This window comes from Ursus arctos, unplaced genomic scaffold, assembly GCF_023065955.2.
Source record: "Ursus arctos isolate Adak ecotype North America unplaced genomic scaffold, UrsArc2.0 scaffold_6, whole genome shotgun sequence".
NCBI lineage: Eukaryota > Metazoa > Chordata > Mammalia > Carnivora > Ursidae > Ursus > Ursus arctos.
Genome location: NW_026623078.1, coordinates 53469201 through 53487320, shown reverse-complemented (window position 1 = coordinate 53487320; position 18120 = coordinate 53469201).

Sequence of the window (18120 nt, the reverse complement as noted above, 5' to 3'; positions counted from 1 at the left end):
CCTGATGTGGGGCTCGATCCCAGAACGCCGGGATCATGCCCTGAGCCAAAGGCAGATGCTTAACGACTACACCACCCACGCGCCCCTATTTTTGATGTTTAATTGATACAGGAAATAGCATACAGCACATATAAATCAAGCATCAAGTATGTAAACGTCTTAAAGAAACACGTTTCCTGGATGACTTAGCCACTAAATATTCAATCATCCCCCCTTTAACCCCTGAGCTCCCGTGTCTGCTTCTGTATTCAGGCCTTTCAGCCTCCTTGGAACTCCATGACCTTGGTCTCTTTGAAGACTCACTCTGGATGCATTGTTTCTTCTCATCTTGCCCCTGGATTTGTCCATGATGGCTGGCCAGTGTGGGTAGGGAATTCCTTCTAGATCTGCCCCAGTCCAATTGCCTTCCTCCTCTCTGAGAACACTGTCCATTTTCTTCTCTTCTGGTTTAGGAGTCATTCATTCAATTTCTCTCTCTCTCTCTCTCTTTTTTTTTTAAGATTTTATTTATTTTTTTTAGAGAGAGAGAAAGAGAGCACAAGCAGGGGGAGAGGCAATGGGAGAGGGAGAAAGAGAGAATCTCAAGCAGACTGCACTGAGGGCAGAGCCCCATGTGGGACTTGATCTCACAACCCTGAGATCACGACCTGAGCTGAAACCGAGAGTCCTCTGTTTAAGCGACTGAGCTACCCAGGCGCCCCCATTCAATTTCTATTATTATCCTGGTTACCCTTAAATCTTTGGTTAAGCATATGTAATTTGACAAAGTTTAAGTTAACCCACATTGCCGCATCTATACCCTCTCTCAGACCAGACTAGGACGGTAGAGTGTCCTTCTCCTTCTAAACATACTTTTTTGTAGTCCCTTCCGTAAAGTCCTCATGGTGGGGAGCTCTCTCTAATGCCTGAAAACATGTTTCTATTTCACTGTTTCTCTACCATGGTAGGTAAGCTAGGTTGGCAGTTATTTTCTCTCAGTGCTTTGAAGATATCATTCCATTAGTTTCCAGTTTCTCCTGTTGCTTTTGCTGTCAGCCTGTGTTTTTCTTATGTGGGTAACCTGTTCTCTCACTCTCACTCTCTTTGGTGTTGTGAAATTTCCTGCAACGAGTCAAGGTGTGAATTTAATTGTTATTTATTCTGCTTGGGACTTGGTGTGAATATTGAATTTTCTATTGTAATCTCACCTTCAGGCTTTTACCAGGAGAGCCCCTGTGCCTCCTGGGCCGAGGGCGTGCTTTTCAGAGCTGTGTACTGGAGTGAGTGTGTGTTTGCTTCTGCTGCAGGGCTAGGAGAATCATTGGCCTAGAACCACATTCTGTGTTAACATCTTAGCTTGAAGATTTGCAAATCACAGAAGTGGAATACACTGGAGCCCCAAACTCCTGTGAGGGTTAAGCCATGGCGACAAATAACCAGCTCTCTTTCTTATTTCCACCTGGAGCTGGGACTGAAACAGACATGCTTCCTTGTGGTCTCGCTAGGATGGTGGGTAGATAGTTTCTAGTTCTTCCCCTCCTCAAGGACATAGCCCTTCAAGGGGTGTAGGCACAGGCCTGGCTCTCAGTTCCAACTCTCTGCCCACTCTCCTGTCCGCTTGTGGCCAGAAAACCCCGAGTGTCCTGATGACCTGGCTGGGGGCAGACACGCCGTCTAAACTGCTGCGGTTGCAACCCTGGCCCTTCTCTCGCCACTTTTCAGTCCCATCTTTCATTTGGACCTTTGGATTTTGCTTGCTTTCTTAGGAGCTCAGCTATACATTTGAAGGGATGTTTGTTGTGTTTTATCTAGCATTTAAAGGAGTTTGTGGGGGCACCCGGGTGGCTCAGTCAGTTGAGCGTCTACCTTCGGCTTGGGTTATGATCCCCGGGTCCTGGGATCTTGCCCCAGGTCTGGCTCCCTGGTCAGTAGGGAGCCTGCTTCTCCCTCTCCCCTGACCCCTGCTTGTGCGCGCACGCTCTCTCTCTCTATTAAAAAGGAAGAAAGGAAGGAAAGAAAGGGGGAAGGAGGGAAAGAAGGGAGGGAGGGAGGAAAGAAAGAAGGAAGGAGTTTGTGGAGGGAAGGGTTTTATGCTCTGACCCCTGAAAGTTCTGGAAATGAAAGTCCATGTGGTTCCTCTACATTTCCTTCTTTTTTCTCTTCCCCCGTCCAATCTCTCAGACCAAAGACTCCTGCATCCAGAATGTGGACAGGAGTTCTAGACTTGGTTTAGAATTCTTCTTACAAAGTAAATCCCACCCCAGTCTCTGGGATTAAATATTTTATTGCAGCAGCGACAGTTCATTAGAGAGCACACAAGCCACCCAGGAGAGTAGCTTCCAGGGAAAGACCCCAGGTCTTCTCCTTTTATTCTAATTTTTGCAGATTCATTGAGAATGGGGAAAAAAATCTTTTTTAAAATTCAATAGATGCCCATTAAGGTTACATCTCATCCACATCTTTGAGATTCCGGCAGTTGGGGAGGCAAGCTCTTTCATTGAGAGGCCGAGCTAGAATGATGGGGAGGGCCTAGTTCTCAGAGCCGCTCTTTGACAGGCGGCTCTGATTCACTTTCTATTTATTTGGAATGAAATTCACTGAAACAAGCTGATAGTCTTGTTTGTTTGAGAGGAATATTTTTTTCTTTTTTCTTTTTGGTTCAGGTCAAGAAACAGTGCCTTAGGGCGTGTTCCTTTCATGTAGATTGATTGCAATGATGCCGTTGAACAGTAAAGGAATTGGCAGGGGTGGGGGGGAGATTAGGAGCTTTGAATTTGTAAAGTAAGGATCAGAGTTAAGGAGGAGGGAAATGCTGGAGACTTTCTGTGAAGGGGGTGGAAAGAAAACAGGTTGAAACCTGAGGAGGAGCAAGCTTTCCGATGGTGTACTGGTTGGGGGTCTGCCTGAAGTCAGATGGCCTCTCAAAAGAGGCGATTTAATAAAATGTAAGGAAGGGACTATGTGGAAAAACCAACAAGTGTTGGGGAAGCACCTGGGGGAGAGCAGCCCCCATGTTCTCAGTCCCAGTTGAAGAAGAAAGGAAAAGAAACAGTGACTGGAACCTGGGGAGAGCCTTAGCTGTAGGAGACAGCTGAGCCTGTCAGTCGGGAATGCGCATTCCTCTGAAACCTTGACCTTACAGGGAGGGAGCTGGGGGTGGGGGGATAAATACCGATCATTCTCTATCCTCCAACACTTTGATCTCCCCAGCTCCACCTCTGACCTAAGACAAGTAGAGGCCAGAGGGCAGGGGAGCCCCATTGTTGCAGTCCGCAGAAGTTAGCGTCTGAGGACCAGAACGCTGTGGAGGGTGTGCGTGATGGGGAGGCAGACAGACCTCCAGCACAGGTGCCCCAGCAGCTGGGGGCATGAGGCTAGTGTGGCCACAGGGCAAACACAGAAAGCAATGGCACTCTTTGACCACCTTCCTTTCATTTTTTCTAATCTTGGTTTTTCAGTGCTTCTAATGGCTTTTCATGTCAAAATAGTACCTAAATAATTATGAAGAGGCGCCACTTTGGGAGACCCATCTTCAGGGGGTGGAAATGCTTTTCCTGTTCCCCACTTGCCCTTCCGAGCTACACTTTTTCAGGGAAAGGTGACAAAAATCAAGTCCATCCATTAAGTAGGGCACGTGATGAGCACTGGCTGTTATTCGCAACTAATGAATCATTGAACACTACATCAAAAACTAATGATGTACTATATGTTGGCTAATTAAAAAAAAAAAAGTCAAGCCCATCCCCCGGCAGGTTTCCAGTGTCTGGTAGCAGTCAGAAGGGCACTGAACAACCGCAGCGGTGTGAGTTACCCTCCTGTGGAGGAATGTATGGGGGCAAATTCTCCAGCGGAAATGACAGTCTCCCCGGTCTCCCCGGGCCACCAGGTCTGGTCTACCCTCTCCAGTTTAGCCTCTTGTGTCTTCATTGAGTAACTGTAAAAAAAGAGTAAAAAGAGGAGAAGGGAGAAACGAAGAAAAGATAGCACATGGCCTTGTCCTCTTTCTCTCTTAGTCATGGAAATCATACACTGCTGATTTTCCTAATGCATGGGGCTGGGAACACTTGAACCCGGTCAAGGGAGGCTCCAGAGCCAACCTTGAATCATTTGTTGATTCAATAACCATGGCCTCTAATATTATTCTCAGCACTGATGATGACATTATTCATAATGACTGCTATCTTTGTGTGTGAACAGGGCTCGTAGACCAAGGCTAGGCTCACGTTTCTTCTTGGGCTGCGCATACAAAATCTATTTTCTAGTCTGTGGGAACAGCCGCTAATTGAAGCATCTGGTGCCGTTTGTGAGCTGCCTTTTTTGCCCTATGGCAGGTGACTTCCCTTTTGTAAAACTGGTCACCCCGTCTCTGTTGACAAAGTATGAGGTTGGTCTTTCTGCCCCTGTCACTTCTCAGCTAATCATAAATATGATGTCCCAATTCTGGTAACAGTGCCGTGTCTTACACATAGGTGCTCAAAAACATCTGTTGAATGAATAAATGAATGTTCTCGAGAGTTACATTTATGACTTCAAGGTGAAAGGGTATAAGAATAATACAGCTGGGAATTTAAAACCAATATTGGGATAATTAATAATAGTGTCTACCTACAGGGGTTGTTGAAGATTAAATGAACTAATATATGTGAAAATAAAACTTTAAAGCCCTTAACACATGTTAAGTATTGCCATTATATATAGATGTTGTCTATAACTAGTCTCTCTGAAAAGAACATAAAGCCCTATACACATGTTAATTATTACCATTATATAGAGATATTGTCGATAACTAGTCTCTCTGGAAAGAACATAAGATTTAGACTCAGAAGATACGTCCCCTCTTCACAGTCCTCAATTGTGTGACCTTGGAAAGTTGCTCACAGTTGCTCTCTGAGACTTGTTCTTCTCATCTGTAAAATGGGGGTATTAATATTGTTATTTTCCTTCCATATGAAACTCTGAGAATTGTTGAGAAATGCTTTGAAAAGTTGTAACGCCCAATGTAAACATTGATTTTTGTTTTTTTGGTGATTTGTACGCTGTGATCCAGTGGACAGAATCTCCATGGGATACACATATTACTCCAGAATGACAATAAATGTGAAAATATGCATGACTCAAAAGTGTGTTTATCTGAGACCAAGACCATATGGTTGTTGAAGCTCTGGGCAGCCGGACCCCTGGGTGGCTCAGCTGGTTAAGTGACTGCCTTTGGCTCAGGTCATGATCCCGTAGTCCTGGGATCGAGTCCCGCATCGGGCTCCCTGCCTATGCGGGGAGCCTTCTTCTCCCTCTGCCTGCTGCTCCCCCTGCTTGTGCTCTCTCTCTCTCTCTGTGACAAATAAGTAAATAAAATATTTAAAAAAAAAAAATTGTGGGCCACCCAAGGGTGGACACCATGGCCTTACTACCAAAGCGGATGTGCCAGGCGGCTGGCCTGACAGAATTCAATCTGTGGGAAACTCCTCCTCCTCGTGGTATCAGGAAACCACTCTCCCATCCAGCCCTTCCTGTGACTTCTAATGGAGAGCAAAATGGGAAATTTGCATTCCCTGATGGGTTTAACATTAACGACACTGGACAGAGAATCAGAAACTGGGTTCAAGACCCAATTGTTGTACTTTCTGGCTGTGTGATCACAGACAAGTCATTTATCACTGCTTAGCTGGAAAAGGAGAATAATGAAATCTATTGCACAGGACTGTTAGGAGGCTAAAGTAAGTTTGCCTATGTAATGTCATTCTGTAGACTGCAAAGCACTAAACAAATGGAAGTATTAGTATTCTTCCCCAGACGCCGAGGGAGATGTTACTGAGCAGTAAAATTTCCTCACACGTAAATAGCAGAAGTGAAGAAGAAAAAAAGCAAAAGGGCTGGATTATTCACAAACTGGAATAACCAGCTCCTGAATCATATAGACTCGGCGAGGCTGGGTCCAATATGGAGCCCTCGTGGCAACTTCAGTGGCGGGAACATGGGGCTTATGAGGAAAAGCCAAAGGGGTTATTTCCTCAAAAGATGAGATACATGGGAGGGAACCTGTGATTTCCAAGTACGGGTGAAGCAGGCAGCTGTGCCCCATTCCACAGAAAACGGGGCTTGTAGGCGGCCGGGATGAGGACCTGCGGGGTCAGGAGATGGGAGTTTTCTGTACGTGTGATGGAGCAATGGGGCCGAAGCCAGCGCCAGAGCTGTTGTGACTGGAATACGTACTCGGCCAGACTGCCCCTTCCAGACCTGGCTTGGGGGGAAGAGACTGTCATGGAGTTTAATCATGTTTCTGTTTTTGTTTTAAAGATTTCATTTATTTATTTGAGAGAGAGAGAGACCGTGAGTAGCGTTAGGAGTGAGGAAGAGGGAGAAGCAGACTCCCCACTAAGCAGGGAGCCCGATGTGGGGCTCCATCCCAGGACCCTGAGATCATGACCCGAGCCAAAGGCAGACGCGTAACCGACTGAGCCTCCCAGACGCCCCTAGTTTAATCGTGTTGACCAAAGATGGGCCGACCCTTAAGACTGAAAGGTTAATCTTTGTGAGATGGAAGCTAAAGGGGCCCATGGGACGGGAACCTTATCTGAGCAGGTAGCTCAGCCCTAGACCTAAACTATACTTTAATCCCTGCATTGGTTACGTGGGACAATTGACTACAGACGTTCATAACCTTGAATACAAAACAAAATTTGGAGATAGCCGTCATTCATTCATGCACGCATGCACACATTCATTTTTTTTTTTTTTTTTTGTTTTACCTATTGAGCCAATACTGGTGACAGTTACTCAGGGGCAGAAAACCCCAGGTGAACACGGTAGAGTCATTTCCATGAGGGAGCGGGAGCGCACTAGCTGCGTACGGAGGGGAGTTAAGCCCACAAATAACAGGGACAGTAGATGGTGAGAGGGGAGGTGTGTAGCGTGAACCTGGGAGGTTCCGGGGAGGGAGCAATCTCACCTGACAGTGGAGATGAGGGATACCATCAGAGAGAGAGTGGCATTTGGACCAGGGGCTGAGGAGGGGCTGCTTCGGGCAGGATGTTTGTGGCAGTGGCTATAGCACGAATTTTTGTGCAGAAGTATTTGATTTTTTTTATTCATGGTTTTTCGTGACTGTGTCTTTAATCAAAGTGTAAATCACTTTGCAAAGACTAGTGATTGTGCAGGACACTTCTTTTATGACTGTGCTGCTCGCCCCAGTCTTCCTTCCAGATTCAGAACGAATGTCCCTTCTTTCCACAGTTTCTCTGCAGAGACTCTAACAAAACCCTTCCCTTAGGCTTTTATCTGTCATTCTTGTGTTCAGATCATATCCATCTTGCAGACCACCTTCCCTTTTGTTCCTGGGGAGAAAAAACTCAAACGCTTTCTAGCGCTTGTTTATAAAGCTGAACTATACTCAGCTGTTGTTTCTGTAGATCAAAAATGGTCAAATACTGACAGTTTTATATGGGTCAACCTAACGTAGTCTCGTCCACTGAATTGGCACTCACTTGGTCCCACTTTCTAGGACTTCCCATGAGTAGAGTTTAAATTACCTTGTTTCTTTCTTTCTTGGCTTGCCCTGTCTCCCACCCCTACTCCCACCAAATGTAAATACCATGAGATTAAGAAAGGTACTGTCTTACCTTCACTGTATCCCTAGCTTCTAGGGACTGTAGGGGCTCGATATTTGTTTAACGACGAATAAACACCCCAGGGTTTGGGCATTAAACAGATTTTTTTTTTTTTTTTTTTTTAGGATTTCATTTATTTATTTGTCAGAGAGAGAGAGAGAAAGGAGGAGGGAGAGAGGCAGGCAGAGGGAGATGCAGGCTCCCCGCTGAGCAGGGAGGCAGACATGGGACTCGACCCCAGGACCCCTGGAATCATGACCTGAGCTGAAGGCAGACACTTACCCGACTGAGCCGCCCAGGCATCCGGGGCATTAAACAGATTTTATCTAGCTGTGGGATTGGCTGAGTCTTTCCAGGTTCTCACTGAGCTCCAAAAGCTAAGTTGTGGTGTGTACTAGGGCAGTGGTCCCCAAAGCTGGCCGCTCACCAGACTGGCCTTTGGAGAGTGTTAAAAATGCAGATTTCAAGGCCCGCTCCAGGCCAATGGGATCACTATAGTGGGGAGGGGCCCAGAAACCTTAGGTATCTTTGCCTCCCAAGATGACTCTTACAGAGCCACCGAAACAGCCGTCTGCCTGCGCTTGGGTACCACCAGACCCCAAGGAGTCATGGGGAGAGGCCTGCTCACTGCCGGGTTCGCAGTGCGAGGCTTCATGTCTAACACGTGGCAGACAGCGACGATCAATCGTTGAATGCACGTTGGAGGGCTTTTCCATTTCTGAGGGGCATCTTAGGCTGCCAAGGCCCATTAGGTTAGCTGAAAGAGGTCTTACATGGATTGACCTTGAGAGTTTTTGAAGGTCTGAATTGAAGATGCTTGTATATTTGTGACAGTGTGTAACACGCCACATGTCATTGGGCGGTTTCACCTCTCTGAGCCTTAGATTCCCCTGTGAAATAAGGGTATTGGGTTAAAAAAAAGACCACCAGGGTCCTGTTGGACTTTACCGTGCTTTCCTTAATGACTCTCTTACTGTGTGACTTTGGGCAAGCGACTTCCCTCTTGCTAAAGGACCTGTAACCCCATTCTCTCAGCGCTCACTGCCCGATTGTTAGTACCCCCAGCGCAGAGACCTTGCCCATCCCACTGCAGCTATCCACGCTACTTATAAGTGCTTGGCATGATTCATCACTCAGGAAATCATTTTTTGGATGAATGACAGAGACTTTTAAAAAAATGCAATGAGTAGATAGAAGCTAGCTCCCTTAGTTAGAAATTGTATATATTAGCCTGAGCTCCAGGCACTGGTGGCGGAAGTATACGGTCATACAACAACTTTTCTTTCCATTTTTGAATGATAAATTTATTAAGATACAATTAACATATCTTAAAATTAACCCTTTTAAAGTGTAAAGTCAGTGGTTTTTAGTATTTCACAGAGTTGCACAACCATCACCACTCTCTAATTCCAGAACATTGCCATTCCCACCCCTGCCCCCAGCCACAGCCCCATGTCCCTTAGCTGTCACTTTCCCTTTACTCCACCCAGCCCCTGGCAACCACTAATCTACTTCCCGTCTTTATGGATTTGCCTCTTCTGGGCGTGTGGTATGAATAGAAATGTACTATACTTTTGGCCTGTTGTGTCTGGCTTCTTTCACTTACCATAATGTTTTCAAGGGTCATTCATGTGGCCTGCATCAGTGTTCCAACCCTTTTTATGGTAAATAATATTCCAATGTATTGATATCCCACATTGAATGTATCCATTTATCAGTTGATAGACATTTGGGTTGTTTCCACTTTTTCTCAGTTAGGAATAATGGTACTACGATCATTTGTGTACAAATTTTTATGAGGACAGAAGTTTTCAATTCTCTTGGGCGTCTACCTAGGAGTAGTCGTATGGCTACTACTCTGACCTTTTGAGTAACTGTGAAAACTGTCAAAACTGTCAAACTGTTTTCCACAGTGGCTGCTCCATTTTGCAATCCCATCAAGAACGTAGGAGGGTTTCAATTTGTCCGCATCTTCTCCAGTGTTCCCTATTGTCTGTCTTTTTGATTTTCACTGCCCTTGTAGATGAGAAGTGCTATCTCTTTGTGAGCTTGATTTGCATTTCTCTAATGACAAAAGATGTTGAGCATCTTTTCATGTGTTTATTGGCCATTTGTATATATTCTCTGGAGAAATGTTACTCAAATCCTTGGCCTATCTTTTTCCTCAAGATTTTTAAACTTTTATTTGGCAGCGTGGTGTATGTTTAGATGGTTCCGGAGGCCTGTCTTCATTTAAGACAACTCGGTGCTCTCCGATAGTCTTTTTCTCCTAATCTGAGCTTTAATTGTTCACCTTCAAAATCTGTATTTTCCTATATAGGCCAGACTGCGCTCTTTGATGGAGCAATCAGGAGTAAAACACTGTCTTTTGTCTGCTGCTTGTTAATTTTTCTACACCTTCACAAACCAGTGCTTTACCCTTTCTTATTCATCTTCTTCCATAAAAGTTAGCTCATCATCAGCCTTTTCTGCCCCCCCCCCACACCCATTTCTAAATCGGATTTTTGTCTTTTGATTGTTGAGCTGTAAGAGTTTTTCGTATAATCTAGATGCTGGTCTCATATCAGATACACGATTTCCAAACACCATCTCCCATTCCATGGATTGCGCTCCTACTTTCTTGCTTGGTGCCCTTTGAAGCATAAAAGTGTTAAATTTTGATGAAGTCTAATATATCTATTTTTAATAATTGTTTGCGTTTTTGTCCCTAAGAAACAATCGCCTTATCTGAGGTTATGAAGATTCACTCCTGTCTTTTCTCCTAAGACTCGTAAGTCTTCAGCTCTTACATTTAGGTCCGTGATCCATTTTGAGTTAGTATTTCTATATGGCGGGGGTGCCTGGCTGGCTAAGTCAGTAGAGCATGCCACTCTTGATCTCAGGGTCATGAGTTCACTGTTGATTTCAGGGCATAGTTCGAGCCCCACATAGGGCATGGAGCTTACGTAAAAATAAATAAATACGTAAGATTAAAAAAAATTTTTTTAATTCTCTATGGAATGAAGTAGAGACATCTTTCTTTTTTCTTCTAATTTTTTTATTTTTTTGAGAGAGAGAGAAAGAAAGAGAAGTGGGAAGGGGCAGAGGGAGAGAGAGAGAATCTTAGGCAGTCTCCATGCCCAGCATGGAGCCTGACGTGGGCTCCATCTCAGGACCCTGAGATCATGACCTGAGCCAAAATCAAGAGTCAGACACTTACCTGACTGAGCCACCCAGGTGCCCAAGCCATCGTTCCTTTCATTTATTTATTTATTTAAATATTTAATTTATTTATTTGACAGGGAGAGAGAGAGAGAGAACAAGCAGTGCGACAGGCGGGGTGGGGGGGGAGCAGGCTCCCCATGCGGGACTTGATCCCAGGACCCTGGGATCATGGCCTGAGCCGAAAGCAGCTGGTTAACCGATTGAACCACCCAGGCGCCCCTCATCTTTCCTTTAAAATATCTTTTTCTGTAGTGAGATGTAGCACACGTATAGAAAAGTACACCAAATAAAAATGTATAGCTAAATAGATTACCGTAAAATGAACATCCTGTAACCAATCTCCAGGTCAGGAAATAGAACACTGTTAGCATTCCAGAAGGTCCCCTTGTGCTGCTTCCCAATTAATATCCTCCCGTCCCCATGAAGCACCTACTACCCGTTAAGGTAACCTCTTGTTTGCTTTTCTTAGTTTTACTACCTAAACAGACGTCCCCAACCATATAGTTTCACTTTGCTGATTTTTGAAGCTTATATCAACAGAACTGTACATCTCTGGCTTTTACTCAACATTATTTTTTTGAGATTCATTCAAGTTTTGCAAGTAACTGTAGCTCATTCATGTTTATTACCGTATTGTGTTACTTTGCATGAACATACCATAATATTCTATTTTTGATGGTCATTGGAATTGTTAACAGTTTGGAGCTTTTATAACTAGTGATGTCATGAACAGTATTTTTCTTGTCTCTTGCTGCACCGTGCATGCACGTGTGTTGAGTGTATACCCTGGAGTGGAATTGTTAGACACGTGTGTGTTTCACCCATGCAGAGAATGACAGACTGTTTTCCAAGGTGATTATCAGTTTAAGCTCGCACCAGCTGTAAAGGAGTCCTCGTTCCACACTCTCCCCTCGCCAGGACTTTTTAGTGCCAGTTTGTTTGATGATAGCCATCCTGGAGGGTGTTAGTACTATCTCATTGTGGTTTTTTTTTTTTTTAATTTTTTTTAAAGATTTTATTTATTTACGTGACAGAGACACAGCCAGCGAGAGAGGGAACACAGCAGGGGGAGTGGGAGAGGAAGAAGCAGGCTCATAGCGGAGGAGCCCGATGTGGGACTCGATCCCGGCACGCCGGGATCACGCCCTGAGCCGAAGGCAGACGCTTTAACGACTGCGCCACCCAGGCGCCACTCATTGTGGTTTTAATTTGCTTTTCCCTGATGGCTGATGAGGTTGAGCACCTTTTCATATGTTTATGGCTCATTTGTGCATTTCTTTGGAGGAGTGCCTATTCTTGTCTTTTGCCCATTAAAAAAATTTTGGTTCTCTTTTACTTTACTATGTGATTCCTAAGAATTTTAAAATATATTCTGGATGTGAGTCCTCTGTCAATAATATGTACTGCAAATATCTTCTTTCATTCTGTGGCTTATTTTATCAATCTCTTAATGGTTGTCTTTTTGATGAACAGAAATTCTTATTTATAATATAGTCTAACATAATGATCTTTTCTCTTTATGATTAGAGCTTAAATGTCTAGTTTAGGAAGTCTTCCCCTATCCTAAGGTCGTATACATATCCTTTTATATTCTCAGAGATTTTATTATTTGCTGTTTGTTTGTTTGTTTGTTTGTTTATTTATTTATTTATTTAAAGTAGGCTCCATACCCAGCGTGAAGCCCAGTGCAGAGCCCAATGCGGGCTTGAACTCACCACCCTGAGATCAAGAACTAAGCAAGATCAAGAGTTGGCTGCTTAACTGTCTGAGCCCTCCAGGTACCCCTATTATTTAATGCCTGATATATTCAGATGTACAATCTACCTGGATTTTTGTGTATGATGTGGATAGGGGTTAAGTTTAATTTCTTAAAATAATGATATCCAATTGTCCTGGCACAACTTATTGCAAACACCTTTCTTTCCCACCTGCCCGGAAGTGCCTATGATATTAACGTCATGTGTTCATTAACCTTTAGTCTATGTCTGAGCTGTTTATTACTTCATTGATCTCATTGTCTCTCCTATACTTTTCCACTGGGGTGGAGAAGTGTCAGAATTTTGGCTGAGATGATGCTAAATCTATAGGTTAGGGAGAATTCACAGCTTCACCATATGAGTTGTACTAGCCCACGAGCATGCTATATTCCTCCATTTATTTAGATCATCTTTGACTTCTCTCAAAAATATTTTTAAGTTTTCTGTGTAGGGGCACCTGGGTGGCTTAGTCATTTAAGCATCAGACTCTTGATTTCGGCTCAGGTCAGGATCTTGGTGTTGTGAGATTGAGCCCCACATCGGACTCCGCACTCACTGTGGAGTCCGCTTGGGATTTTCTCTCTCCCTCTGCCCTTCTCCATGATTGCTCTCTCTAAAAATAAATAAATAAAATCTTTAAAAAATTAAGTTTTCTGTGTAGAGGTTTTATACATATTTTATTGAATTTGTTCTTAGATATTAGATATTTTTAGTTTTCATATCATCTTACATGGTATTTTAAATATTTCATTTTCTAATTCTTTTTGGTTTTTTTGGTATATAAAAACAGTTGATTTTTGGTAGACATTAACCTTATTTCTGGTTATTTTACTAAACTAGCTTACTAATTCTAATTTTTTGTGTATTAAAATATGTCCTATGAAAATAGTGATGCTTTTATATCTTACTTTCTAAAACCTATACATATCTTTTTTTTAAAAGATTTTATTTATTTATTTGTCAGAGAGAGAGAGAGAGAGAGCACAAGCAGGGGAAGCGGCAGGCAGCGGGAGAAGCAGACTCCCCACTGAGCAAAGAGCCCAGTGTGGAACTCGATCCCAGGACCCCGGGATCATGACCTGAACCGAAGGCAGTTGCTTAACCAACTGAGCCACCCAGGTGTCCCATAAAACCTATACATATCTTTTAAGGGATGAACAGTTTTTATTTGTCTCAGATCAGGGGTCTATGAGTCTTGGAGATCTCTGTTCATTTGTTGGTTTTCTTCCCCATGTTCTCCTTGGATTGTTGGAGTGACTCCTCCCTACAGTGAATGTTGGCCTCATTCTACTTCTTGTTCTCCAGGGTGGCTATTAACATCTGGTACTTCTGGCCAGTCTCATAAGTCAGGTGCCTCAAGTAGACGAACTTATGTGTGGGCTTCAGACACACAAATTTGAGGAGAAATAATCACTTGCTCTTTCTTGTTAGACATCCTCAGGTACTCTAAAGTGGCCTAGCAATGCTTGATCTTGTGGGGTAGCATGCATCATACATTCTACCTGAAGATGTGCTTGGGGACCCAGAAATGGTAGGGACCATGGGGTGAGTTGGTGTCTGTGTGTTTGTGGAAGAAATCCAAGGCCTGGTACCTCTCCTTAATTCTATAGAAGTTGCCAGAAATGTTGTCCTTATAGTACATGACCACCACTTTCCAGTCCAGCTCTACCTGCCTAGTCACTCTGGCCTCCAGGTGACCCTATAGATGGTGTTAACCATTGATTACCAGCACTGCCCCTCTGCTAACTTTGGCAGCTGCTTTGGAAAATTAATCCCTATACTGTAAAATTGTTTTTCTTATCTTGTTGCACTAGCTGGAACCCTAGTGTGATGTTGAAAAGAAGTGTTGAGAACAGACATTCTTGTTCCCAGTGTTAGGGGGAACGCTGTTAACATTTTGCCATTACAAAAGATGTTTTCTGTAGGGTTTTTAGAAATACCCTTTATCAAATTAAAGAAGTCTTCTTCTATTCATAGTTTGCTAAGGAATTTTCTTCATGAATAGTTATTGAATTTTATAACATTTTTCTTACTCCTTTGAAATGATTTAATTTTTTCCTTCTTTCTGTTAGTATGGTGAATTACATTTGTTGATTTCCATGTCAAATTATCCAACTTGTTTATGATCTATTCTTGCTATATCCTGTTGAACTTGTTTTGCTAATATTTGTTTAAGATTTTTTAATAAACTTTATATTTTAGAACAGTTTTAGAGTCACAGCAAAATTGAGAGGATAGTACAGAATTTTCCATATACTCGCTGCCTCCACACATGTATAGATAGCCTTGTCCATCATCAACATCCATTACCAGAGTAGTCTGTTTGTTAAAACTTATGAATCTACATTGACATGTCATGATCACCCATAGAGTACATTAGGATTCACTTTAGGTGTTATAAATTCTATGGGTTTAGACAAATTTATAATGAAATGTATCCATCATTAGAGCATCATACAGAATAGTTTGATTACCTCAAAAATTTTTTGTGCTTTGCCTATCCATCCCTCTTTCTACTAATCTCTGGTAACCATTGATCTTTGTACTGTCTCCACAGTTTTGTCTTTTCCAGAATGTCATATAGTTGGAATCATAGAGTATGTAGCCTTTCAGATTGGCTTCTTTCACTTAGTAATATGCACTTAATATTCCTTCATATCTTTTTATGCCTGATAGCTCATTTCTTTTTAGTGCTGAATAATATCCCATTGTGCAGGTATATAATAGTTTACTTATGCACTCACCTACTAAAGGACATCCTGGTTGCTTAGAAGTTTTGGCAATTATGAATAAAGCTTCTATAAAAACCTGTGTGCAGATTTTTGTGTGGACATAAATTTTCAAGTCCTTTGGGTAAATATCAAGAAGTGTAATTACTGGATCATATGTTAAGAGTATGTTAGTTTTGTAAGAAACCACCGAACTGTCTTCTAGAGTGGCTGTACCATTTGCATGCCCATTCTTGTTGCTCTACATTTTTGCCAGCATTTGGTGTCAGTGTTTTAGATTTTTAAGCCCCATTGTTTTACTCAGCTTTTATATACCTACATATTTTCTTCCCTTTTCATTCTTCTTCATAACTTTATGCCTCTCTGAGCTTACACTGGGGCATCATTTTCCTTTTGCTTAAGGAATACCCTTTTAGATGGGTTGACTGTCAAAAATCGCTCACATTTCTTTTCTTTCTCTTTCCATTTTTGGGAATGTCTTTTCTTTCATTCTTTGGCCTTCTGAGTATGCCTTACCCACAAGTGGGGAAAGTGGAAAGTGTCAAGGAGCCAACCCAGGAACAATCCTCAACCACTGAGGGATGGAGTTGATGGATAAATACCTCTAGCTTCCTCCCCACTCAGTGAGAGAATTCTGAGGTGTGTCCCCCACAGTCTCTCAGATGGTCCCCAGTGGGATTGCATTCCAGTTGCCCACAGTGTTAAAACATGCATCAGCCCAATTTTCATTAAGCTTTTCCCCATCCCTGTCTCATTTCTCCATTCATTTGTTTTCTTTTTTTTTTTTTTAAGATTTTATTTATTTATTTGACAGAGATAGAGACAGCCAGCGAGAGAGGGAACACAAGCAGGGGGAGTGGGAGAGGAAGAAGCAGGCTCATAGCGGAGGAGCCTGATGTGGGGCTCGATCCCATAACGCCGGGATCACGCCCTGAGCCGAAGGCAGATGCTTAACCGCTGTGCCACCCAGGCGCCCCCATTCATTTGTTTTCAAAGGGAGATTTAGTCCAAATTATTAGAAGAGAACCCTCTCTCCCCCAGTCTTGTTTTCTAGGCTTGTGTGGTACTTTGATACTTCAAAGAGGCTCTGCTTGAGCCCTGCTTAGCTCCATTCTCTATCTGTGTTCCCTCCTCCCCTGTCTATGTGATGGGCTTGCACAACTCCATGCCTTTATTCTTGTTTTTCTCTGTAAAGTGTGACCTACCAAAGTGTTGGGGATCTAGAAGAGGAAAATTCTCCCTAACAAGCCAGCCTGGGACAACAAAAAGGTTGCAATTCCAAAATGGTCATCGAACACCAAATGTGCAGTTTGAATGGACTGTCTAGAGTGAGAAGACTGGCCTTCAACCAGAAGAGAAACTCTCAGAATCAAGGAAACAGTGTGGAAGCACAATGAAAAGATGAAGAAAAACAGATATGGAAGAAAGAAGCAATGGATAGGTGTGGTGTGGAGTTTGTTTGGGGGCAAATATAAAATAAATTAAGTTTAAGCTAGATACTCTATTTGCCCTGAACATTCTTGAAAGCTCAGCTTAAATGACTTTTCTTAATTGTCTTGGCTTGAATCACTTCCTCTGTTAACTTCCATAGCACTCTGACTGCATTATCATATCACATTTTTGCTATGGCTTTGAATAATCTGTTCCTTTTAAATTATTAACTAGATGGCAGCTGTGGCATAGTGGAAAGAGCAATGTAATCAGAGTTAGATGACCTGGGTTTTAGTCTCAGCTTCAACACTTACCTAAAAGTGCTTGAGCCTCAGTGTTCTCATCTATATAATGGGGATAATAATAATTACCCCATAGTGTGATTTGAGTATCAAAAGACGTGAGTATATCAAGTGGCACATAGTGAGCATTGTTGACACCTAAAAGCTTCCATTTGCTGAGCCTACTGAGTGTTATGAGCTGCTCCAGGTGCTTGACAAACATTATCTTATTTAGACCTCACCATAACCCTATGTAGATCTGTAACTCGGGATATTTTACAAATGAGAAAAAAGACATAATAATAGACTAAATAATTTAAATAAGGTCACATAATTAAGTAGCAGAAAACAGGACAGAAATCCAGTGCTGTCTGGCTCTAAAACTGGCAGTGTCCATTGGTCTACCCTGCTTCCTATGGCTTTCCAGGACTAAATGCCAGCCTTGAAATCACTTTTTAGTCTAAACTAATCTGGGCCAGTTTTGGAGCTGGTGACCTACAAAATTGTTCCATTATCTGTCTCAAGGGGGTACCTACTCCATCCTGATTTATAAATAAATGTTCATATATTTTGCTCAAAAGAACTTCCTAAGCAAAAGTGTGTGTGCATATGTAATACATTAACAGAAGAAAAGTGACATTTAATATTAAGAACGTTTCCCAGGACCCCTGATTTAACAAACATTCACACAAACTGGGGAAGCAGCTTAGTTTTTCACTCTTTGCCTTGAAAGGCGTACTTGATTTTTTGAAGGAGCCATGGAAGCCTTTGAGAAGAAAGCTATGAACTGGTTCCCTAGAAAAAAGGAGTTCCTTAGAAAAAAGAGCCATTCAAGAATTTGCTGTTTTGATCCCACTGATCATGAGTTGAAGAACGCTTCTATAGAAGAGATATATCATCTTTCATTTAAAAGTAGTTAAAAAACCCCATGAATCATCTAAGTCAGAAAATTAGTGGAAATTTCCACATTTTGTCTTTGTGCGGGTATGTGATGGTGTTGCTGGGGACACTGGAGAGACTAGGGTGATTAAAGAAGTTGCTGCAAAGTCAGCTCTCTGATCCTACGATAGCACCTTCTGGAAAGGTCCTTACATAACTACCTTACTTCTCCAATAAAAGACTGTGTATTTCTTGC